Genomic DNA, 25,457 nt, shown 5'->3' with positions numbered 1-25,457 from the left:
TTTCGATTTTTTTTTATTATATTATAGCTTAACACTTTTGTAATTTTTTATTTATTGTTAATAATACGATAATTAAAAATAGATGTAATTTAATGTTAATGTCATTTATTCATATTTATATCATTATATCCATGTTTACTTACACGTTTTTTTCTTGAACTTTGTTTATTTCAATAAAACTTTACTTAATTTTGCGACATTGTTTGCTTATATAAGTGCTTATTTTGACCTTTCTGTCATGCTAAGATTTGATGTTCCGATTTTTACTCCGGAAATCGTTATCAAAAGATATTATTGAGAACATTGTCTTAAACAAAAGCACATTATAAGAGCCAAGGTGTTAAGGAGATTGTGTATTATCAATGAAGCTGATATACTTCACCGTAGTGTTGTGACAACAGACATGCTTTGGCTGAAAAAATCTGAGGGCGGATGTTTTATGCCCTATGGTAAGGAGAAGAATCTCATTGTTGCGTAACTTGAGGGAATGGTACGGATGTACATCAACCGAACTATTCAGAGCAGGAGCATCTAAGATTAGAATAGCCATGATGATTGCCAACCTCCGTCGCGGAGATGGCACGTGAAGAAGAAGACACACTACCTATGGTACATCAAATTCTGATTGTTCTGTGTATTTCTGTCTTCTTCTTCTTCCTTCTTGTATGTAGGCTTTAAAGCCTGTTTCTTCTTCAATATTAGCCTCCTAAATTATTTAAGTTATCGCACCATCTTTTTCTTGGTCTGCCAATACTTCTTCGTCCATTTGGTGACTTATCTCGTGCTATTCTTACTATTCTATCCTCTGCCATTTTACTAATGTGTTCTTTCCACTCTTGTTTCCGTTTTGTCACCCATCTATTTATGTCTTCTACATTGCATGATCTTATGTTTTCACTTCTCTTTCTATCCAACAGACTTTTCTCTGATATTCGTCGGAGTATTTTCATCTCTGTTGTTTCTAGTAGTCGTCTCGTTTTAGATGTGTCAGGTCTTGTCTCCGCCGTGTATGTCAATATAGGTATAATTGCTGCTTTATATATTCTTGCTTTTATGTCTTGTCTTAGGTGTTTGTTCTTCCAGATTGTGTCATTAAGGGATCCCGCCGCTTTACTTGCTTTTAAGCTTTGTTGTCGTACTTCCTCTTTAACATATCCGTAACTAGTTATATCTATTCCCAGATATCTAAACCTTGCTTCCTGCTTTATTATTTTCCCATCAATTTCGATTTTACATCGTAGTGGGTATTTATATGTTGTCATACATTTGGTTTTTTCTGCTGATATTATCATATTGTATTTTTTGGCTGTTGTATTGAAGATGTGTGTTAATCTTTGGAGATCGTCTTCTGTCTCTGCGATTATTGCGGCGTCCGTCGTCTGCATAACATAATATTTGGATTTCTTTGTTCCCCATTTTGTAACCATGACCTTTACGTACTGCTTTTATTATTTCGTCCATTATTATATTAAAGAGCAGTGGGCTTAATGAGTCACCTTGTCTGCATTATTTATATGTGCTTTATGCGGTTCTATATCCGGGAGTGTTAGTATTCTGTTGTGAATTGTGTGTTGCATATGTATTCGCGATTAAAAATGAACATAGAGGGCAGGTCGAATGCAGTAAAATGGAAGAAAAAAATGGTATAAGCAAACATTAAATTGAGGACCAGAACAATACCGAATTGATTTAAAATATTTTAATGTACTCATAGTGCTGAAATTTACTAAACATGTTTTAATAGTGACCAAATTCCATTCAAATCAACAGCTTTCTCGTTTGTTTATACCACTTTTAGTAGTTTAAATTTATTCCACCAGAGGTCAGATACTTTGTTTTCAATTGCTAATTGTGTATGATAAAAGACGGGCATCTCATATTTTCTCATCCGCTATTGTTGGTATATTCTTGTCTTGTTATTGATTTCTACTTTAAGTATTGGCAACCAAAACCTGTTGCATTCTGCTAATGGGTTTTATACACACTTTTCTTTTTTTTTTCATTTAGTAGAATGAGAGCTGCTTCTTTGATTTTTCTTTTTTTCATGTCTGTTTCTTTTATAATTATTGATGCATTTTTCCATTGTACTCTGTTTTCACTGTCCCAATCATGTTTGCATATCTGTCATTTGTCAAAATTTCTGTTGTTGATGTGTGTTTCATGCTCGTTTGTCCTGACTGTTAGTGGTATTGTAGTTTCTCTCACATAGAAACTGTTCCATTCAGGTAGTATTTTGTAGATGTCGTTCTTTGGCCTCTCTTGTGTATTGTTGGGTTTGGTTTTGGACAGGATGGATCTGATTGTGTTGGTTGTTATTGTGATATACTAGGTTTCGGATTTTTGTATTTTGTGCGATGTCACTGTTCATTTTGACATCAGTGATCATCCTACTTCACTGTAGTAGTATATAAGGAAATTGAAACCTATATCACCCTCTTGTATGTTACTTCAACTATACAATAAAACTAGTCCGTAAATGTTTTTATTTAAAGTTGTAACGTCTCGAGCACGTGTGTGTCAGCAGAATAGCTAGGGCTGATACATTACATCATTGGCGACGAGGTAAAAAATACGTAGTGAAAAACGTGTAAAAAATAGTGAAAAAGTGTAAAAAATGGCGGAATCGGTATGTGGTCAATTACGTGAGTTCTGTTTCAAGAAGAGTTCAGACCGGTCAATTTTCTTCAGACTGGTCAAATATTGTTATACTTGTTTCCTTTCCTTTTTAGTTTTCCGATAATCTCTTTAAATATGGTATTTATGCTATCCTTTAGTCCCTTCTTGTGGGTGTTTGTGGTGTTGTATTGTTTTTTTTTCTTCTATCTTGTGCAATTCCTTATGTATAAATGACAATGGGGAGTCATTTTTTTTAAACCTCAGCATTGGGCGCCAGGTGCACCGGAGGTCGGTTCTGATGGCGTATTCTTGTTAAACGACCCCAAAATCCCCCAAGTAATCTATTTGAATCAATTTAGTGCCGAAAACCCGCGAAACTCCAGATGGCGTGCAATAGCAGTAACCGATATACCGCTTAGTATACCGATTTTGACATGTTTATGCACTTTTGGGTGCATTTAATGCATTGTAAATACAATTATGCATTTTCATCCATTTTTCTTTTTACTGACTTTTTTCCTGACGTCATCCCTAACACAAATTGCAAGTCGATAGGTGCTGTATTTAAAAATAGATTTATTTTTTCCTAAATGCCCTGATCTACGTAGATTAGCTATCAAAGCAAAGGAATCGATTCCAAGTCAGTAAGGAATCGAATCAGTAAAACGAACGAATTTTTCCACTTCTGTTAATTCATTGGTTAAGTAGTATTATATCAGTCAAGGTTGCCCGCTTTCTCTATGCGGACACTGCCCTAATCATTTGAAAAGAAAACACATAAAGTGCATGTTGAGCAGGATGAAACGATGATGGCTGGAGAGGGATAAATAACTGTATTGAATTTTTTTCTTCTTGGGTGCTTATGGGTCATTCTACTAATTTCAGTAGCTTGTGTTTTCAGTTTTAAAACGATCTTCTACATACAAGAATCAATCAGACATGCAAATAGATATGATGATAAACACGTTGTAGTTGGCCCAAATCTAGGACGAAAGATGTATCAAAAAACAATAAAATCCTTTATAAAAGGTATATATTTAAAATCCCTAAAAAGGGCTACATCACAGAACTAGTTTTCTATTGGTTGACCAATCATCATCAGTGCTTACGTGATCTAACATGCTAACCACCAAAATATAAAATTACAAAACTTTGTGGGTAAAAACCCTTTAAAAGTAATCCGTCAAGGAAACATCGATTAAAAATGCGAACTTAAGCATGGATGTTTAAAATATTCCATTTAATACGCTTTAGGCAGGCACGGATCTAGAAATTCATAATAGGGGGGTCCAGACTTACTTACTGATCGTTTGAAAATACGAGTTTGCAGAAAAAGATAATAAATAATAAAAAAATGCTTATAGACTAAATACAATAAGGGGGTCCATAGCCCCGTTGACCCCCCTCTGTATCCGCGCCTGGCTCTAGGTACCATCTGAGCTCTGATTCGACTCGTTCACATGATGACAGTATGGTAGCAAGTGACTTAATGAAAGAAAGGTGTATCAAATATTAATGATCTCACAATTTTCAGATATGTTATGATAAAAACATTTTGGGATTATATTATTTTGGAACGCCCGGTTTCACAAAGTAAAGTTACTTTGTAGTTATGAGATAACCACTGGTTACCCTGAAATATGCGTTTCACAATATAAGGTCAACGGTGAAGTTGTGGTTAACTGACAAAATTTTTAACCAGAGGTTGCATTGATGGTTAAACTCTTAACCAGAGGATATCCTAACCTAATTTCGTTTTCTTGACAGCTTGACAGGATAGAAGGTAGAGTGTAGACCATAGACATATTAAGGGTAGACAGGGCATAGTGAGCAAAAAAGCGTAACGCGGAAGCAGTCTATCTATCTCTTTTAACCAAGCGATACGGCGCATGTGACACAAAGATGGCTAGACCACTCAATCCTGAATATTGGCGTTAAACCTCGATGCACACAGCGGCCCATACCTTGCCTAATCTACTAAATATTATATGGTGTAGACACGTAAATTATTAATTAAGCAGATATTTATCAATTTATATGATGTACCTAAATGCGTTTAGCATTTCAGCGGACAAAAATGTTTTCTATTTTTAAATGATTTGCTTCCTGGGGTAATTATTAATACGCAGATAGTCTCTTGCTTGCTACATATTTTTATATTAACAATTTAATTATAACGATTTTGGTGAAATACATTGAAACAAATATTATTCTTAAACAAAACTTAAAATGTATAGGTAATGTGCATGTAATATACAGCGTGGGTACTTTAGTTGGCCACTTATGGGAATCTTTTTTAATATGAATTTTACGAAAAAAAGATACTTCAAAAAAGTTCTGCATACTAATTGATATGATCCAAAATCTAAGATGCAACCATCATATATCAAATTTTATTAATCCTGTAGGAGGTATGTTAAAAAATATGAATGAATTAAAGCAAGATAGCAAGAATCAACATCAAATATGGTTATGCACATGAAACCACAAGTATCGCAGAGAATATCCTAACCACACATTTATTTTTCCTTAATCTGCAAAATAAACTCCACAACTAAATATAAAATCCCCAAAAAATATATACAACAAATAGTTCTAAAGAAATATAACAATTTGTCGAATTTATCCTAATAAAAATCAGTCAAAACTCATCTGACTTATCAATGTTCATAAATATTTATAATATATGCTGATAATTCTCCATAAAAATGTTATTTGTGGTGATCATTGTCCATAATTTCCTACCAACTTAAGAAAAATAAAACAAAACTTACGGTCAACTAACCATAGATTCGTTCCAAGACGACACATTTGAGACGCGATCCAAGTGACATGAAAACCGTCCTTTGTACTGCCCTCGTCATGCGCATTATAAAAAATGCGTTCCAAGCGAACATGAACGATGATTCGTATCATACAGTGTGTTGTTCCAAGCGATCCATGTACCGTTTCGAAATCGGTAACTGAACGGTCCTTTTGATACATGCCTTCAAGCAGAAACTATTTGTACTAACTTGCGCAGTTAGGATTGTTTTCATTTTTACTGGGCACTGGCACTGCTATTATAGATCAGCTGATGTTTCAACAATAGAATAATCCACAATCCACGCTATTAATACCTGGGAATCTTGATTTTCGTTTAAATAATTATTAATTATTTTTTTTTGAAATTAATCTTAAAAATATGGATAATTTATTTTTTTTTTTTTATAGGAGACAGCGATGTTATATCAAATATCGATTCTGAGGAAGGTGTTTAAGTTGAAGTGATAAATTTCATAAAGAAATGATAATTTCTAACCATTTAGAAAACTACTAGTGGTACTCGCACTGAAAATTTTTCCGGCGCAACTCGAACTTGAAATGGTACACAAATACGTTCCAAGAGGGTTACGTACCGGTAATCGATTCGGGATCAAAAGAAAACCGTTCAAGGGCGATTCTGCGCATTAAAACAGTCCAATCTATTTCGTGGCTGTTCAGGGGATCGTACAAATGTGTCGTCTTGGAACGAACCTTTTTGTACGATCCCTTGAACCGTCACAAAATCGATTGGACTGTTTTAATGTGCAGAATTGCCCTTGAACGGTTTTCTTTCGATCCCGAATCGATTACCGGTACGTAACCCTCTTGGAAAGTATTTGTGTACCATTTCAAGTTCGACTTGCGCCTGAGCCATTTTCAGTACGAGTACCACAGTACCACTAGTAGTTTGCTAGATGGTTAGAAATTATCATATCTAACATGTTCATTAAACATCACTTCAACTTCAAAATCTTCCTCAGAATCGATATCTGACATAAAATCGCTGTCTTCTATGAAAAAAAAAATAAATTATCCATATTTTTAAGATTATTTTGAAAAAAAAAAAAGAATTAATAATTATTTAAACGAAAATCAAGATTCACAGGTACTAATAGCGTGGATTGTGGATTATTCTATTATTGAATCATCAGCTGATCTCATAGCAGTGACCAGTAAAAATAAAAACAATCCTAACTGCGCAAGTCAGTACAAATAGTTTCTGCTTGAAGGCATGAATCAAGGTGACCGTTCAGTTACCGATTTCGAAACGGTACATGGATCGCTTGGAACAACACAGTGTACGATACGAATCATCGTTCATGTTCGCTTGGGACGCATTTTTTATAATGCGCATGACGAGGGAAGTACGAAGGACGGTTTTCATGTCACTTGGAACGCGCCTCATAACTGAATATGTGGTTGTGAAACAGCAACTGTCAGTTAGACTATGCGCAAAGGTTACTTGGCCGCTAGGGTTAACCACAGATTGTGAAACTTGCCGTTACGTGCGTTAGTTAAGGGCTTGTCCATATGCGGGCGGTCTGCCAAAGTAGACTGCGCGGTTTACCTGTTTCCCCCTGTTTTTCTTGGTATTAGGGTGAAGCTTCAAAGGCGGCATTAGGGTGAGATCAAGTAAAAAGGTAAACCGCGCAGTCGACGTTGGCAAACCGCCCACATATGGACAAGCCCTAAGCGCGCGAAATCAACTTTTTAAATAAAGTTTGTATCAACGCAATGGTAAAAATTCGATAACTTTTGATCCAAGTATCCTTTTGACAAAAATCAAAATGAGTTTTAAAGGCGAGGAGTGCATCTTTCGTGTTTTAAATAAACGTTGCTCGGTTTTTGCCATTTTTTACTGCTCTTATAAGATCAATAAAATTTATCACTTTCATTGACCGTTCACTATAAAATTCCATTTTTAGAGCCTGGTTTTCATAGCCTAACATGAAATAATATGCTTAAAAAACGCTGAATTTCAACTAGCACATTACAAATTATGTTACTTAACGGGAAATGCTTCCACGAAGAAGGCATTGGGTAGAATTTGTAGTTGAAATTGTGTCATTTCGAAAAATGTACTTGTGAAATCGAAAAGGAGCAGTTTTCAATGTTTTAGAGCGTTTTTAAGGTAAAAGTTTAAATACAACGTTTTTAGGCATGTTTCAAATGCTTTGTATTTGTAGTTATTATGGGTTTTGAAGATTTTTCTCTGACAATGGAAATTCCATAGTGACCAGTCAATGGAAATAATAAATTTCATTGATCTATTTAGAATCTTAAAAAATGACAAAAATTGTGCAACATTTATTTATTTAACATCATCATCATCATTTGGCTCTACAGCTCTATGTGAGTCTTGGCCTCGTTTAATATTTCCCTCCATTCCGTAATTTGTATTTATTAATTGTTACGTTTTGTCTAACCCTTGGTCTTAGGCTCTTCGTAACCACCATGTACTTGGTCTTGTCCTCGTTGACCTTAAGACCAACTTCCTTGGCTCCGTTCTCGAATAGGGTGAAAACTTCTTTTGCATCTCTGGTGGATTGTGCAATTGTGTCCACGTCATACGCAAAGGCCAATAGTATTTTTGATCCTTGGACGGCAAATCCGTTTGTTAGTTGTGGCTGAGCTTTTCTTACTGCATGTTCCAGTGCGAAGTTAAACAGCAGGGGGGCGAGAGGATCTCCTTGTCTAAGCCCGGTGTCAATGAGGAATTCCTCCGACGTGGTGCTGCCAATTCTGATTCGTGCAGAAGCTTTCTCCGTGCTCACATGTGCTAATCGTACCAGCTTGCCAGGTACTCCCATTTCTACTATAGTCTCCCAAAATGCTTCTCTGCTAACAGAATCGTAAGCTTGTTTAAAGTCCACGAAGGTTTGGTGTACATCGCGGTTGAATTCCCCGTTTTTTTCCAACACCTGGCGTAGGTCGAAGATCTGATCTATGGTCGACCTTCCCGGTCTGAATCCGCTTTGGTAGTCGCCTATTATTTCCTCTATGTATGGAGTTAGTCTTTTAAACAGTATTATGGATATAATTTTGTATGTTGTATTGATTAACGATATTCCTCTATAGTTCCGACATAATATGTATTAGTTTCCCTTCTTATGAATAGGTATTATATGGCTTTCATGCCAGTGTTTCGGTATTTCTTCTCTTTTCCAGACTTCGCTTATAAGATGATATATCTCAGGATGTAGTTTTTCTCTTCCTTTTTTTAGTAGTTCCGCCTGTATGCCGCCTGGGCCTGGGGCTTTATGGTTTTTTAGGGACGAAATTGCGGACTTTACTTCAGCTAGTGTGGGCCCTGGTATTTCAGGTTCGGCTAACTGGTACTGTCTTTGTTGCCCTGCCGTTGTGGGGTTTTCTGCATTTAAGAGTTGCTCAAAATACTTTCTCTATTGGCGGCTTATCTCTTCGTCGTCTGTGAGCAATTGTCCTGCATCGTCTTTTATAAATCTTGGGCTGGGCTGTTGGTCGTGTTACTCGTCATTATTGTTTTTAGGTCCCTATAAAACTGTTTAGACTGACCGGTTCTATGTTCCTCCTCGAGTTGCTGTATTCGTGCTTCTAGGTACTGTTTCTTTTTGTTTTTCTTAAAAGTCTTCTCGTTTGAGTCGTTACTCTGTTGTAGTCTTCCCTGTTATCTTCTGTAGGTCGTGTTAGTAACTCCAGCCTCTTGATTGCTTTCTGCTTCAAGCTTTGTTCGCACTCCTGGTCAAACCACTGGTTTTTCTTCTTGTTATTCCTTTCTTTCCCTATAGTTTCCGCTGCGGCGCTTTCTATGGCGTTTGTTATATTTTGCCATTTCTGGACTGTGGCCAATTCTGGTGTTGATGTTTCTTCTTCTTTCAGTGTCTGCAATTTATTTTGGATCAGTGACTGATATTGGCGTTCATTATCAGGTAGATCGAGCCTTGAAATGTCCCATCTGTTTCCTTGTAGGCGTTGATTTGGATGTCTCGTGTTTAGCCTTGTTCTCATTTTTCTGACCACGAAGTGATCAGAGTCACTTTTTGCTCCCCTCAGACTGTGTGCGCCGATGATATTGCTAGAGTGTCTTCCGTCGATAAGCATGTGGTCACTATTTATTTAACAGCTTGATAGAAATTGATTTCATTTACTCCAAATGCAAAAATTGCATATGAAAGCTGCACTTTTCATTATTTAAAACGCATTTTTATTTTGTCGATAGCATACTCTGATCAAAAGATATCGAATTTTTACCGTCGAGTTGATACAAATTGTATTTAAAAAATTGATTTCGCGCGCGTAACCGACATTCAAAATCGCCGCTCGCTTCAAGCGTTGTTTCTGAGAGAACAGTTTATTCTACACAAAAGTGCTAATAAACATTTTTCTCGACTACATTTGCTGTTGGAAATATTTGTTTCTACGACGGACATATTCTTGGTAAATCTATGTTTTGCGTTTCCCTTCTCCCTACGGGCGGTAGTCTTAGGAAGAAGCCTGGAATATACAGTGTGTCACATTTAAGATGAATACATCCCTATATTTTTATTATTTTTGTAGGCAGGACACTAAAACCTAAAATTTGACTAAAAGATGCATCTCGGGACAGCCGATATGCATCCCCCCCATATCGGAATTTTAGGGTCCTCACTACAAATAATAAAAAAACTAAAACTGCGAATTTTGTCATGAAATTTGGTATATTGGGTTAAAATAATATTTGGAACAACTTTTTCAAATAACTTTTTCCGATATCTCTAACGCGAAGCAAAATATCGAAAATGTACCCTGTTACTGTGGTGTCACAGTAGTAGGCTGCGTTTAAAATTTAAATTTCAGTTATTAAGTAAGTATTTTAAAAATGCGAACATTCCACCTGTATGCACTCTGTATGTGTGCAAAACTTCAAATTTGTATTTATGTTGATAGCCGAAATATAGGACTGTCTTCAATTTTAAAACAATTTTAAAATTTGTTTTTAATACAGATTTCATTTCTCTACAAATAGTTTCTGATGATTTTTGATGTAAAATAATAATAGAAGCAGTATAAATACCACCCAGTATAAATCCGTGCACGAACTTTTTTCACAAAAATATTATAAATTCTATAGGCGTTTTTATACCTATTGTCTTAATAATAATAATGATATTTTTTGGATGAGATCAAACCACAATAAATTACTAGATATCGTTAAACCACAATACAATTCGTTTTGCATAATATTTAAAAAGTTTTTAATTCAAGCAATCATAATTATTGATAAAAATGGTCCAAATCAATTTAAGTAGTTATTTTAATAAAGTAAAATTGCATATAAGCAAAATCATGCTTAATCTAAAATAGCCGTGGGTAGCAGTCAGCCTTCCACAAGTTAAACCATATTGAGCAATTAGAATAAAATATGTATAATAATTATTTCACCTTAACCCTTTCGTAATATTTTGGAAGCACAACCTTGGGCTAAATTTACCTCGATCATTAAGTAAAATTGCCGTTGTTTTGTGCTTGGACTAGGTCATGTACAAAATCAAGAACATCCAAATTTTTCCAAGTCGGTATCGACAACAAAATATTTCTTTCCTGGAGTAGACTGTTTTAGTCTAAGATCTGATATAAGGACGACCTTCACCGATCTGTTTAATGGATAAAAATTATTTGATATGTCATTTAGTATGTTAAAAATGATAAAAAACAAGGGGTGTTCGATGTAATTTTGTCCAGACTATAATTAATTAATAATTTAAAAATATCTTTTTATAAATTCTACTAAAATTTTTTCGACCCCGGCAGAGATTATTTTAGATTTTCTAGATCATTCGAAACAAAAAGGTTCGAGTTATAACCAATTTAAAACTAAAAGAAAAAAAACTAAAAATGACAAAACGTAAATAAAAAATATTTTTGAAATTACGAAGTACTTAAGTTTAAGTTCAAATCATATTTTGCCAGTTCATGATAAGTATTGTGAACTTATTTTATTTTAAAACATTGTTTTTTAGTTGTTAATGCTGCCCGATCGCCCGTCTTCCCATAAGGAACCTTCCTCATTAAAAAATATATTTTAGGATAAAACAGGCAAAAATTCTTATCGGGACCTGATAGAAGAAGGTTTGATCTTGAATTTAGATACTTGATGATAACAAAAATAATAGGTCTGGATCCCGCATAAAAAAAGTTGATTAATAGCAAGCTGAAAATTTGTTAATAGCTTAACGGTGTCTAGTCGGACAAACTTTGATATAGGTTAAAAATTTGGAACGTCAGACTACGAAAACGTCAGATGTGTTTTGTCGAACAGAATTTCCAATAGATTTGTTACCCTTTCATTAAACTCCCATGCAAAAATCAGACTGCTATTACTAATAGACCAGGGCGCATCTGTAAAAATATTAGTGCATTTGGACGTTGAGAAGTGACTCAAAATTGTTTGCATAAATTGCTTGAAAATAACTCAAATAATATTATTTGAGTTATCCTCCCTCTCAAAAAGGTCCGGAACATTGTTTAAATAATCAAAATGTCAAAAAATGAAGGCAAAATTCGATTTTTTTCTTAGTTTTTTGATTATAACTTTAAAAGTGTTCATTTACGAGAAAAGTTGTACTGACATAAAAGTTGCGTAATTAAATTTCCTAAGATATAAAATTGATTGCAAATTTGAAAAATAGTCACGCTTGTTGCAAAATAGCAATAATTGCGAAAAAATCATACAAAAACAAGTATTTGCATTTTACGTTTTTCAACCATTTATGCTACACATAGGACCTTCATATTTTTTTATGGAAAACTTTATGATACAGTAAAGCAATACTGTAAATTTCATTAAGATCGGTTCAAAAAATTTTGCAAAATAAATTTTGCAATCCAGCTTTCGCAAAAAAAATTCATTTTTTCAAAATGTTACAGGACTGAAAATAAAGTATATATCAAGTTGAAATTTTTTTTGCATAATATAGAAGTGTACTGTGCCTTTTATTTGAAATTTGCAAAATTAAAATCGATTAACAGCAACGGCGTCAGGAATTTTTTTTAAATAAACATTAATTATTGATGCTACGCGCAGGACAGCGGATAGTTTGCTCTGATTGGGCATTCCAATGACCTTTGATAATGATTGATACATTTTAATTTTTATTACATTTCGATATAAATAAATAAATAAATTTGTTTATTGCAAAATAAAAACACATACTCTATCCTTTGAAGACTTTTTTTAGCAAAAACTTTCTTTGTTCATATATTTTAACTTAGAGAATAAAAGTTTATTATTTTTAAACATATGCAATTGTTTACACAATATTTCACAAACAATAATAAAATTAGTTTGATTTTTGTGGAATTAGAATATTAAAATACAACAAAATATAGAGTAAGAAAATAATATATTAGATAAAAATTGGAAGAAATTTTGGTGGAAATCAACTTGTGTGAATCGAACACCGCTGTCCAGCGCGTAGCACCAAAAATTAATGTTTATTTAAAAAATTTATTGACGCCGTGGTAATTAATCGATTTTAATTTTGCAAATTGCAAATGAAAGGTACAGTACACTTCTATAAGCAAAAAAAAAATTCAACTTGCTATCTGCTTTATTTTCAGTCCTGTAACATTTAAAAAAAATCAATTTTTTTGCGAAAGCTGTATTGCAAAATTTATTTTGCAAAATCTATTAAACAGATCTTAATGAAATTTACAGTGTTGTTTTACTATATCATAAAGTTTTTTTGGGTAAAATATGAAGGTAATAAGTGTAGCATAAATGGTTGAAAAACGTAAAATGCGAATACTTGTTTTTGTATGGTTTTTTTCGCAATTATTGCTATTTTGCAACAAGGTTGACTATTTTTTAAATTCTTAACCAATTCTATATTGTAGGAAATTTAATTACACAACTTTTATGTCAGTACAACTTTTCTCGGAAATGAATAGTTTTAAAGTTATAATCAAAAAACCAATAAAAAAATCGAATTTTTCCTTCATATTTTGACATTTTGATTATTTAAACAATGTTCCGGACCATTTTGAGTGGGAAGATAACTCAAATATTATTATGTGAGTTATTTTCAAGCAATTTCTGCAAAAAAATTTCAGTCACCTCTCAATGTCCATCTCAAAACAGATGCGCCTGGACTATAACCAACATGATTCTTGTCATTTGTTGACATGTTCTTCATGTTCCACTTATTAAAATGAGCAGTTGGTGATAAACACCAGTCTGATTTTTGCATGAGAGTTTAATGAAAGGGCAACAAATCAATTGGAAGTTCTGTCCGACAAAATACATCTGACGTTTTCGTAATCTGACGTTCCAAATTTTTAACCTGTTCCACCATTAAAGCTCCCCCTGTTCCAGTGTTCCCATATATTAAAGTTTGTCCGACTAGACACCGTCTAACTGTTAACAAATTTTCAGCTTGCTATTAATCAACTTTTTTTCTTATGCGGGATCCAGACCTATTATGTCTTATAAAACATGCTTTCTAAAACATTCTCCTTATAAATTCCTTATAAATCTAGGACTGGGGAGGCTGAGTATTTTTACTTTCTTCTATAAATATCGTACACTCCTTTTGGTCTTTGGTCGATAACATATTCATTTGTTAATATATATTTTTTACTCTACATATATCATTATCTTTTCTTCGGTCTTCTTTTCTTCTTTTAACAGAACTTTTCGATTCTATCATCTGCTTTGGTTTCTTCCTTAGTGCGTTTTTTTATTGTGCCCATACCAGTTTATTTTCCTTTTTTCCTTTTCTTTGTTTTGAATCTTTTATAGCAAACTTCTCACTCCTTCAGTTTTGTTTTTCCTGAAATTTTTCTGAATTCTTTCATCTTTCATTCAAAATTTTAATTGAGATAGGCCATGGAATATGCTTTCTTCTTTTGGGGAGTTAGTCACTTGCACACAAGAAATTCAAAACAAATAAATATAAATATAACTTAACTTTCGTATATAATTTATACATACAATAATTGTTTTATTCCTCTAAATCTCCATGTTAAAGAAAGTAATTACTCCAGAGAAATAAGGCAAAAATATGCCATGTTCGGAACACTTGACTAACAAGGTTGAAAATGGTTTTTTTAAGTACTACATATATATACCTAATACATTATAAATACAAAAATGCCCATCATAGTTCGGACGAGAGTTTTAGTTATGAACAAATTATAAAAGTCAAAAATGGCAGTTTTTTCGTTTAAATGGCTACTGCTAAAAATAGGGTAATTAAATATCATATTTAGATTATTCATCTTATACTCGACGAGCAAAGGTTTAAAATGACAGTTTTTGAATTTTGGTCCGATCATTTGTTGCTTTGGAAATTGCAAAATAAGACTAAAATTTTGAAACTCAAAAAATTGTTATAAGTTTTGCGAAGATCTACTTACTTACTTACTTACTTACTTACTTACTATTGTTCAGAACATGGTAATGATACACCAATTTTGCGCATGAAAGAAGAAGATCTATATTTTCAATATATTTAATAAAAAATTAACAAAGCTCATTTTTACCATTGCAAAAATATTTTACTAAAGTAGAGTCAATTTTGGCTTATAAATAATTTGAATAACTTTGTTAATATTAAATATAGACTAAATCCACTTTGTTTATACTTTATACAAATTATCACAAAAAAAATTCGCCTAGATCAATTAAGGTCAAAGGTGGCCACTTTTTTTATTTAATTAACAGCTACTTTGTTTATAACAATTAAGCAACCTAACTAGCGCCATTTTAAACTTCAAGATATATTGTTTATGTGTAAAAGTTTGAAGTAAACTTTGAACTTTAACATAGCGGTTAATAAAGCTTTGAAAATGAAGTCCTAACAAAATTGGGTCGGGATCGGTAGATGGGAATTATTAAAATCCATACAATCCAAAAATTGAATTGATTTTTCAAACATATGCTGCGATTAATATCTCCGGAGCTTATTGATGGATTTTGATCATTCTTTATTTAATTTGTATGTACTTGAAGTCTTGTAGAGTACATTGGGTGGAATGCATAAAACGTAGTATATGCTATTGCTTCAGCAAATAGTATCTACTTTGTAGCATTTGCTTTTACATAAAAGTAGGTACTTTTGTTGAGAGGAACATACTATACAACAGGAGTACCTACTACTGATCTGAATTATTTACTACAAAGCGTAGCACCAGCCGTTTCTGCATTACACCAATCGTGATGGAACTAGTTTTCCATGTGCTTGTGATTTTTGAATTCACATTTTTATGTACCAAATTATTAGAGTTGTACATGAGTAAAAATGAGTGACTCAGATTTCGAAGCGACAAAAGAGTTACGCGAGGATAAAAATGAACAATTATTATTCTTTAATCTTCTTGAGAATTATTAAATTTTATTTGATAAAAGAATGAGCCCAAAAATTAAGAATCTTCTTCCTTGTTTGTAGATTTTTCTATGACACACATTCATAAATGCTGCCATATTGTAACAAAAAATACCTACGCTGAAGTCGCCCATCCACCAACTTCACTTAAAGGGAAGCGTCCACAGGTCCGCATCGTACGCATCGGACGCATCGTACGCATCGGATTCATTTTTCATACTGCGTCCACTGTATCGGCAGCGATCGGATTGCCGATGCCACTACCTGCTAGGGTAGAAAAATTACTAAGGTAAACTTTAAAATTGGTTGTTTTTTTAATTTAATAATTAATTTATGCATATTAACTATATTTATTAGTAGGGTAAAATATGATATTTTAATGTATCTGTTTAGCAATAAGAAATCATCAAAAAAGTAAAATATATAGTTCTCTTTTAAATATCTACAAAACGAAACATACTAGGTACATACAACCTGATATCAAAAGGAAGCCTGTAATATTTACTACAAAATGCAATAATAATGCCCATTTAAAAAAATGAAAAAAAATTCTATTTGCAAATAGTGATCACATTGTAAAATATATTTATTATATTGATATACCTATGTCAAAAATATTAAATTATTTAAAAATGACACTATACTGTGGTAAAACTCTCATATGTCATTTTAAATATTTCGAAAATTATTAACTTTAGACCTATAAAACCTTACACAAACTCTACATATTTTTAAAAAATACATTCAAAAATTATTTGTAAACATTCTGTGTCGGCATAGTAATATTACAGCTTATACACCAATTCTCTCGGTAGACCGCAAGCTATAGCAAAACACGACGGTAGACCGCACAGTAGCACCATTTTTCTAAATAACTATACATTATTTGGATATAAAGGAATACACAAAGCTGTTACAATTTGATTTAAATAGAAAATAGTAACTACATCAGTATCAGTAAAAGTTTCTTTAAAGATTGATTAAAGTTGCCTTTCTGAAATCGGTAAAATACTTTCTGTGTTTTTAAACTGTACTTGTAACACACTTTGCTTGCTTTTTCATCTTTTGTGAGGGACAATGAAATGTCTTGCATCAATTTTACACTTCCCTCGGGAACATCATTAACAAGTCTAATATTTTTTAAAAAGTTCATTATATTTAAGATAGAAAAATGTGTTGTTTTTTTAACGAGAATAATTTTCATAGTTAGATACTCAAGAGATCTTAAAAAAGACCAAATTAGCCACAGATTAGCTCCCACTGGGCCAAGCGAAATTCCGAACAGAGTGCGTGGGGTGCGTCCACTGGTCGGAATTCCGAATGATTCATCGGCACGCACCGCAAAAGTTGCCTCTCGAAGCAACCCTTCGGCATTACCGATGATGCGATCCGTACGATGCGGATCAGTGGACGCAGTTACACAAGTTTTTGTACAAGGCAGACTAAAATCCGTTGCGTACGATGAGTGTGATGCGTACGATGCAGGTCGGTGGACTCTTGCCTTAAACTGAAGCAAATACTACTAAACTAGCAAATACTTCAAAAGCGTAGTATATTCTTCTATGTATCTGGTAAATAGTAGCAGGTGCTACACAGGAAAGTAAATGCTTTGTAAGTGTAGTAAAATCTTCAAAAATGTAGTAGGTACTTGAAGCATACGCAGGTACATACTACGTTTTATGCATTCCACCCTTTATGTACATATATTCCCACCTAACATTATGGGGCGTGTCAGGGGGCAACCCCCCTTATCACTTATGGGTATGAAAACTAGATTACAACTTATTTTCGGTCCTACAGGATATAAATGTAAAATTTCATAAAAATCGGTCAAGCCGTTTCTGAGAAATATGGTAACTAACACTGTGACAGGAGAATTTTATATTATGTATAATGTATACATATTATACAAATAATAATAGCTATGAAATAGCAAAAAACGTGGCTAACTTAGACCGTAATTAACCTAGGCGAATTTTTGTTAAAATGCGTGTAGATAAACCAGCTTTTCAAATACCAAAGTTTTAGTCTACAGTCAATATTAACAAAGTTATTAAAATTATTTATAACCGAAAAATTGCCCTACTTTAGTAAAATGTTTTCGGAATGGTAAAAATGACTTTCTATTGATTTTTTTAAATGCGTTGAAAATATAAGTATTCTTCTTTCATGTGGTGCCCGCAAAATTTATGTATCATTATCATTTTATGAGCACTAATATTGCAAAAAAGCTGTGTGGGATAAACAAATTGAATAAAATTTAAACTAATTGTCGAATCATTTTGAAATTTTTTGTGCATTATAGACTGTTTGACTCAACTTTTCATGCAATATCAAAGTCTTGATTTCATTTGAGAAAAAGTTATAGCAAATTTTTGATTTTCTAAATTTTAGTTTTATTTTGCAATTTTCGAAGCAACAAATGATCGGACCAAAATTCAAAATGCCATTTTAAACATTTAAAACACAAAAAACAATTCGCCAACTTTATAGCGAACTTTCAGTAGTGGAGGAGGCGAACTGAAAAAGAAGAATTCATGAAAGAAGAAGTGTTCATGTTGCATTTTCTTCTTTACTAGTTTATTCTTGTGAATAGGGTTGGTCACAAGCTCGAGCTTAGCTCGGCTCGGTTCGAGGCTCGACTCGTTTGACAAACCGAGCTTCGAACTCAAGCCGGTTTGTTTCTTGCGAACCGAGTTTCGAATCAATTTTTTTTTCGAGCCGAGCTGAGCTGTATTCGAAACGAGCCGAGCTTTCCTTAATGAGCTTGTCAATATTTTAGCTGATACTCTAATACATTTTCTAATTCATTTATTTCTGCTGCAAATGGTACTTTTGTTTGAGAATAAGTAATTCAGACGACAAATATGTATTTTCATTATACAGTGTGTCCGTAAAATATGGAATGAATTCCAGCCGGCACGAGCCAGCTCAACCTGCAACTTGAGATCAAGCTCGGCTTCAAGCTTTTCTAAAGCTTGGCTCGGCTTGGCTCGGCTTTGCTCGAGTCTATCCCTAAAAGTGAATGGTCGATTTCACAATAGACAGTAATATTCCAATTTTTGTTCAATAAAGGTCATATTTAGGTTTAAGACTTTGAGCCTCAGAATTCGAAAATAAGAAATGCTCTTAGCAGACCTATATGTTTTTGATTATTGGAAGGATTTGAGTTTATAATTTTTTTACTTAGAAATTGAGATGCCGAAGACTTGCTTACTTGTTTTGACTATTTTTAATGTGACAAATTTGTTTACTTACAATTTATAAATATTTAAGGGAAAATTACATGTATGGTATGACCTACCATTCTATACACTTTATGTTGTACCTGTCAACAACAATAACTTGATTTGTAAGAACCGCTTATTAAGGTAGATTTTTGACCTCGTGTGGGGTTTTTTCGGTACCTAAAAATATAACAAATGATCAAAAAGTGGCTGTGACTCTTTTAATGCCATGTAGAACTTGTTTACGAACACATGTTAATTTTTAAGAAAATAATTATTTCAATTGTTGGTTTGTATCCAATAATATCTAATATATGACTAGGCATAAAGAATTTTATTTTTGTTGTTGTACTTATTATTTTTTTCTTTAGAAAACATGCTGTTTCGTATAATTTTCTATTTTTGCTGTTTTGATCTTTGTATGCAGTTTTGGCTCCTATATGTTATTTTGTTATTTCATTTAATTTCTTATTTGATTTGTTTACCCTTTGTTATTTACGAGTATTATGGTTTAGGCTCTTCCTATTCCCATTTTGGTTGGTTTTTTTATTCTTATTAAAAAAAGTTATTTTAGATGTAAGCTTAAAATCACAGTACTGTTGTCTCACCTATTTTACAATATTTTATATATATTTTATATTCGTTAAATAATTTAATTTGATAAAATAAGTCTTTCTCTTTAATTTGGTGCTTTCAGAATTCATTTAGACCCAATAGTTTACGCTTAATAACGTTTTAGATAAAAGCTTTCTGGCATAAACAATTTCAATTTTGCAATAACTGTTTAGTGAAACTTCTTGAAATTTTTATATTTTATATACATTTTTTTATTCGTTAAATAATTTAATTTGATAAAAGCTTTTCTCTTTAATTTGGTGCTTTCAGAATTCATTTAGACCCAATACTTTACGCTTAATAACGTTGTAGATAAAAGCTTTCTGGCATAAACAATTTCAATTTTGCAATAACTGTTTAGTGAAACTTCTTGAAATTTTTATATTTTATATACATTTTTTTATTCGTTAAATAATTTAATTTGATAAAAGCTTTTCTCTTTAATTTGGTGCTTTCAGAATTCATTTAGACCCAATAGTTTACGCCTAATAACGTTGTATAGATAAAAGCTATATAATAGTCTCCCGTTTTATACCACTCACGTGGATTTGGGAGTATAACAGGGTAGTCTGTTATATCTACGGCCTACGGTATACAACAGATAAAAGCTTGCTGGTATAAACAATTTCAATTTTGCAATAACTGTTTAGTGAAACTTCTTGAAATTTCTATAGCTACATGCATGTCATATTGTCCCTATTATCATGTGAAATTAAAGTTTTTTGTGAATTTTTAGCAACGTTACCAATAATTTTCAAAAAATCAACTTTTGAAGCTATTTTTGCAATAATTAAGTAAAAAATTAACAAAAATAACTTTACAAACTCTCATTTTAAAATATTTTACTTATTTTTTAGTCAAAGTGTCTCACTTCTTCTTCTTCTACGGCACTACAGCACAAATTGAGCCTTGGCCTCATTTATTTTTTGCCTCCACCCTTGTTTGTCTGTGGCTGCTCGTCTCCATACACGGACTCTTAAAATATGCGTCTTGTCTTGTGTGTCATTGTTTACTGTGTCTTCCCAGCGCTTTCTTGGCTTTCCAACCGGTCTCTTTCCCTGCATTCTAGCATTCAGTGCTCTTTTTGGTAGCATATCCTCTCCCGTACTTATCAAATGTCCGGCCCATTGCAATCTTTGTATTCTAATGAAGCCTGACAGGGGTGCTTCCTTATAAAGTTGATAAAGTTCGTTGTTGTATCGACTTCTGAATATTCCGTTTTCCCTCACAGGTCCTAGTATTCTCCTCAATACTTTCCTTTCGAATGTGTCGAGTTTGTTTTTGGATGTTTCTTTCAGGACCCAGGCTTCACTGCCATAGCATGTTATTGGTCGAATTAAAATTTTATAGATTCTCATCTTTGTATTTCGGTGGACACTTTTAGACCCAAATATATAGGAGAGGGCAAAATAAGCTCTGTTTGCCTGCGCTATTCTCTTCCGTATTTCTCCGTCTTCTGATCCGTCGGCATATATTTCTACTCCCAGGTATGTAAACTTTCCAACTGTTTCAATGTCATCTTCATGTATAATGTTTTGTGTGACTATATTTCTTCTCGTCTGAGTCATAATTTTTGTTTTTTCTGTGTTAATTTCCAGACCTAGCATTTTTGTTTGTGTTTTTAACTCTGCGTATGTTTCCTGTGCTCCTGTTGATGTTCTACTCATAATATTAATATCATTGGCATAAGCGGCCAGTTGAACCGTTCGGTTGGTCAGTAGGTTTCCTTGTCCAGTTTGCATTTGCCTAACCGCATACTCCAGTGCTAGGTTAAACAATATTGGGGCCAGCCAATCTCCCTGCTTTAGTCCCTGCGAAATTTTGAAAAAGTCTGTCCGGTGGTTTTGTATTCGTACACATGCCTGAGTTTCATCCATTGTGGCTTTAATGAGTCTTATTAGCTTGTGTGGTATTGCCAATTCAGCCAATAGTCAGTTCAGTTCAGCCAATTCAGTTTGTTCCTTTTGACTGAGTCGTATGCCTGTTTGAAGTCTACAAACACGTTGTGAACATCAACATCGTATTCCCATGATTTGCTCAAGATCTGTTTGACTGTAAATATTTTATCCAGTGTCGATCTTCCCCGTCGGAAGCCCGTCTGATACTCTCCAATAATATTTTCTGCTAGTGATTGGAGCCGCTGGTTTATAATATACGTGAGGACTTTATATGCTGTACATAGTAGAGAGATTCCACGGTAGTTTTTACACTGGAGTTTGCATCCTTTTTTATAAATCGGTTATACTATCGCGTGGATGTGACTTGCTAGGTGGTCGCCACCTACCTTATACAGTTCTGCTGCTTTATTGCTTTTCTGGGCCTTAATAGCTTCCAAATTGTCTCACTGTTCCTTATAATTTACCAGTCTTTAAGCGATAAACTACTACAGATAATTGAAATACTACATATTTAAAAATAATATTTCAATCAACTATGATAGTTATCGTTTACCCTAGACTAGCTCAATCTCCCAAGTTGTAAGTCCACCTTGTCTTAATAAAAAATATGAACACTGAAAATCCAGAATGGAGCAAATAAAACAATAATATAACTAATCATGTTTATTTTTCATAAAAGGCATAATTAAGTAATGTATTATCATAAGATATACAAAACCTTGCCGAAGGTATTTATGTCTGTAGATTCTTGATGTCTTGCTGTTGGTTCTGCAACTGGCTCTGGGGTCGTAGATGTTCGGCGCCACCAGGCCTACAGGTGTTGGTTGGTTAGATGTTCAGTTGTTCTGGTTATTGCTGCATCGCCGGCGACATTGGGGGCTCCAGTCAGGGACTCCTCCCAGGAGGTGGAGGGTTGTGTGTCGTTTTGCAATTTGTCCAAAAACACTAGAATACATACAAGTATATGAGACACCAAGAATAATTGAAATATAGCCTTGCCATTCTTCAAGAATTAATCGACAAGTAGCAAAAAGGCAAGGTTAAATAAAATTAATAGTAATAATTATTAGTCATTAAATATTTGTAGATTTCTACGTGCATATGAATAAAAATAATATAATAATATCGACCATGTGCTATGAAAAATAAAAAGTGTGAAGTGAGGTTAGATAGGAAGAAATGAACATAAAAAATTATTATAGGCTTGAATAAATTTGTACAGTGATATTTAAACACTTACCCTAATTTATTAAGAACGTCTATTGGAAAATAAAATAAAAGAACCATGAAATCTTGGTTTTATAATCAGAGAAATTATAGAAAAACCATCCATGTTAAGAGGGATTGACTTGACATGAGTTAGTTATTGGGGCTTGATACTGACAGAAACGAGAATAGAAAGAGTAGAATAGAAGTATGTTCCGTATTGACACGAGTGATTATGATTATGATTGTGATATATGACACGAGTGATTAGATGAAAAGAGAGTTGTCTATAACAGGGCGCCAAACAAGTTTTTAACGGGAAAACAAGTTATAACAAATAGAAGAAGATTATTATTAATGAATTATTAAAGAAAATAGAATAAAATAATTATTTGAAAATAAAATAGCAAAGATATGACGTTTATAACGTTACAGTATTTACCTTTAATATCTAAAATCAAATACCGATCTTACATTGTTTATAAATATATTGTTTATAAGTAAAATATGACGTTTAATTTTGTTGTTAGATACCTGTATCAAAGATTGCCACAAAAAAGGCGTTTATTTGCTAATTTCTCCGGTATATCTCTGGTTCTCTTGTCCATTATGTAGTCTAGTAACCTCTGAAATGCTTCAAAATATTGATTGTAATTTTAATCGCGACTTCATAATTTTATGGACGTTGTCATATCCTTTAAAATATTTAATTAAATAATTATGGTTGATAAGTACACACATTTGTGCTATAAATTTCAAATTTAAATTTAATATTTAAATTCTAATAAAGTTTGCTATTACTGTTAAAAATTTAGTTTTGAAGCGACGGGAAAAATTGAAAATTGACTGACAATATCTTTTAATGGGCGTTTTTTTTTGTCTGAGTAGGTATGTTTTTTTTTTTAATACTAACAGTCTATTTTCGTCTGCAGTAGAAAGCAAAATTTGCTTAATTAAAGTATTTGTTTTATTTCTTTTATTATACAGTTTTCATTTAAAAGAGATTACTCTTGATTTGGGTTGACGTTATTTTTTGCATACTTTTTCTTTAAAAAAACATCCTAAAGTTCATGACTACCTAAATAATGGCATATCTACCTGTGTCTTATAATATCTTATAATACGAGACCACAAATAATTTATTCACCACAGGATATAGGGAATCCCAGTTAATTAACCATGTGACCCTTTCCGATGCATCTTTAAAATTTTTGATTTGCTTATCTTAAACCAGCTTTGGGGTTATTAAAGCGGGGACTCCTTTTTTATTTCTGTATAACTTACTCATTTCTAATTCAACAACCGAAACTTTTTTAAAATAAAAAGGCACCCAAAATTAATGTGATGTTTACAACATATACTTTGGAAAACGGCCTGATCGAATGACGTAGGTAGAATGACGTCTTTAAAACCGGCTAAGAAATTTAGGGATTCGAATGAACACGAGTAATTAAAAATAAAAGAGATAAGTAGACCAGGGCGCATCTGTAAAAATATTAGTACATTTGGATGTTGAATGAAGGAAAAATTCGATTTTTTTCTTGGTTTTTTGATTATAACTTTAAAAGTATTCATTTTCGAGAAAAGTTGTATTCACATAAAAGTTGCATAATTAAATTTCCTACAATATACGATTAGTTAAAAATTTAAAAGTTTAAAAATTGTCGCCCTTGTTGCAAAATAGCAATAATTGCGAAAAAAACATAAAAAACAAGTACATATTCGCATTTTACGTTTTTTAACCATTTATGCTACACTTAGGACCTTTATATTTTACCCGGAAGAACTTTATGATACAATAAAACAATACTGTAATGTTCATTAAGGTCGGTTTAATAGATTTTGCAAAATAAATTTTGCAATCCAGCATTTGCAAAAAAATTCATTTTTTCAAAATTTTACAGGACTGAAAACAAAGCAGACTGCAAGTTTAATTATTTTTTACATATAGACAAATACTGTACCTTTCATTTGCAATTTGCAAAATTAAAATCGGTTAACTACCACGGGCGCCAGGAATTTTTTTAAAGAAACATTAATTTTTGGTGCTACGCGCAGGACAGCGGATACATTTGCTCTGATTGGGCATTCCAATGACCTTTACTAATTATTGATAACTTTTAATTTTTAGTACATTTCGATATAAATAAATAAATTTGTTTACTGCAAAATAAAAACACATACTCTATCCTTTGAAGTAACACCTTTTTAGCAAAAACTTTCTTTGTTCATATATTTTAATTTAGAGAATAAAAGTTTATTATTTTTGAACATATGCAATTGTTTAAACAATATTTCACAAACAATAATCAAATTAGTTTGATTTTTATGGAATTAAAATATTAAAATACAACAACATAATATATTAGATAAAGAAAATAATATATTAGATAAAGATTGGAAGAAATTTTGGTGGAAATCAACTTGTGTGAATCGAACACTCTGCGCGTAGCACCAAAAATTAATGTTTATTTAAAAAAATTCCTGACGCCGTGGTAGTTAACCGATTTTAATTTTGTAAATTACAAATAAAAGGTACAATATTCTTCTATATGCAAAAAAAATCAACTTGCTATTTGCTTTATTTTCAATCCTGCAACATTTAAAAAAAATGAATTTTTTTTACGAAAGCTGGATTGCAAAATTTATTTTGCAAAATTTATGGAACCGATCTTAATGAAATTTAAAGTATTGTTTTATTATATCATAAAGTTGTTCTGATTAAAATATGAAGGTCCTAAAAAGGT

At 32.7% G+C, this 25,457-nt stretch overlaps 1 protein-coding gene and 1 long non-coding RNA gene across 3 annotated transcripts in view; one reads left to right on the top strand and one right to left on the bottom strand.

The window, feature by feature from the left end:
* Positions 1 to 25,457, top strand: part of LOC114334477 (3-hydroxy-3-methylglutaryl-coenzyme A reductase) — a 490,400-nt gene that overhangs the window by 120,893 nt on the left and 344,050 nt on the right. The window lies entirely within an intron of this gene.
* On the bottom strand, positions 22,155 to 24,241 carry LOC114334478 (uncharacterized). Its single transcript, XR_003653107.2, has 2 exons — positions 22,745 to 24,241; positions 22,155 to 22,449 (listed from the first exon to the last, which is right to left on the bottom strand). It is a non-coding gene; the product is annotated as an uncharacterized LOC114334478 (long non-coding RNA).

Source organism: Diabrotica virgifera, chromosome 10 (genome assembly GCF_917563875.1).
Source record: "Diabrotica virgifera virgifera chromosome 10, PGI_DIABVI_V3a".
NCBI lineage: Eukaryota > Metazoa > Arthropoda > Insecta > Coleoptera > Chrysomelidae > Diabrotica > Diabrotica virgifera.
The sequence above is the reverse complement of the archived record's forward strand: the minus strand, read 5'-3'. Positions and strand labels throughout refer to the sequence as shown.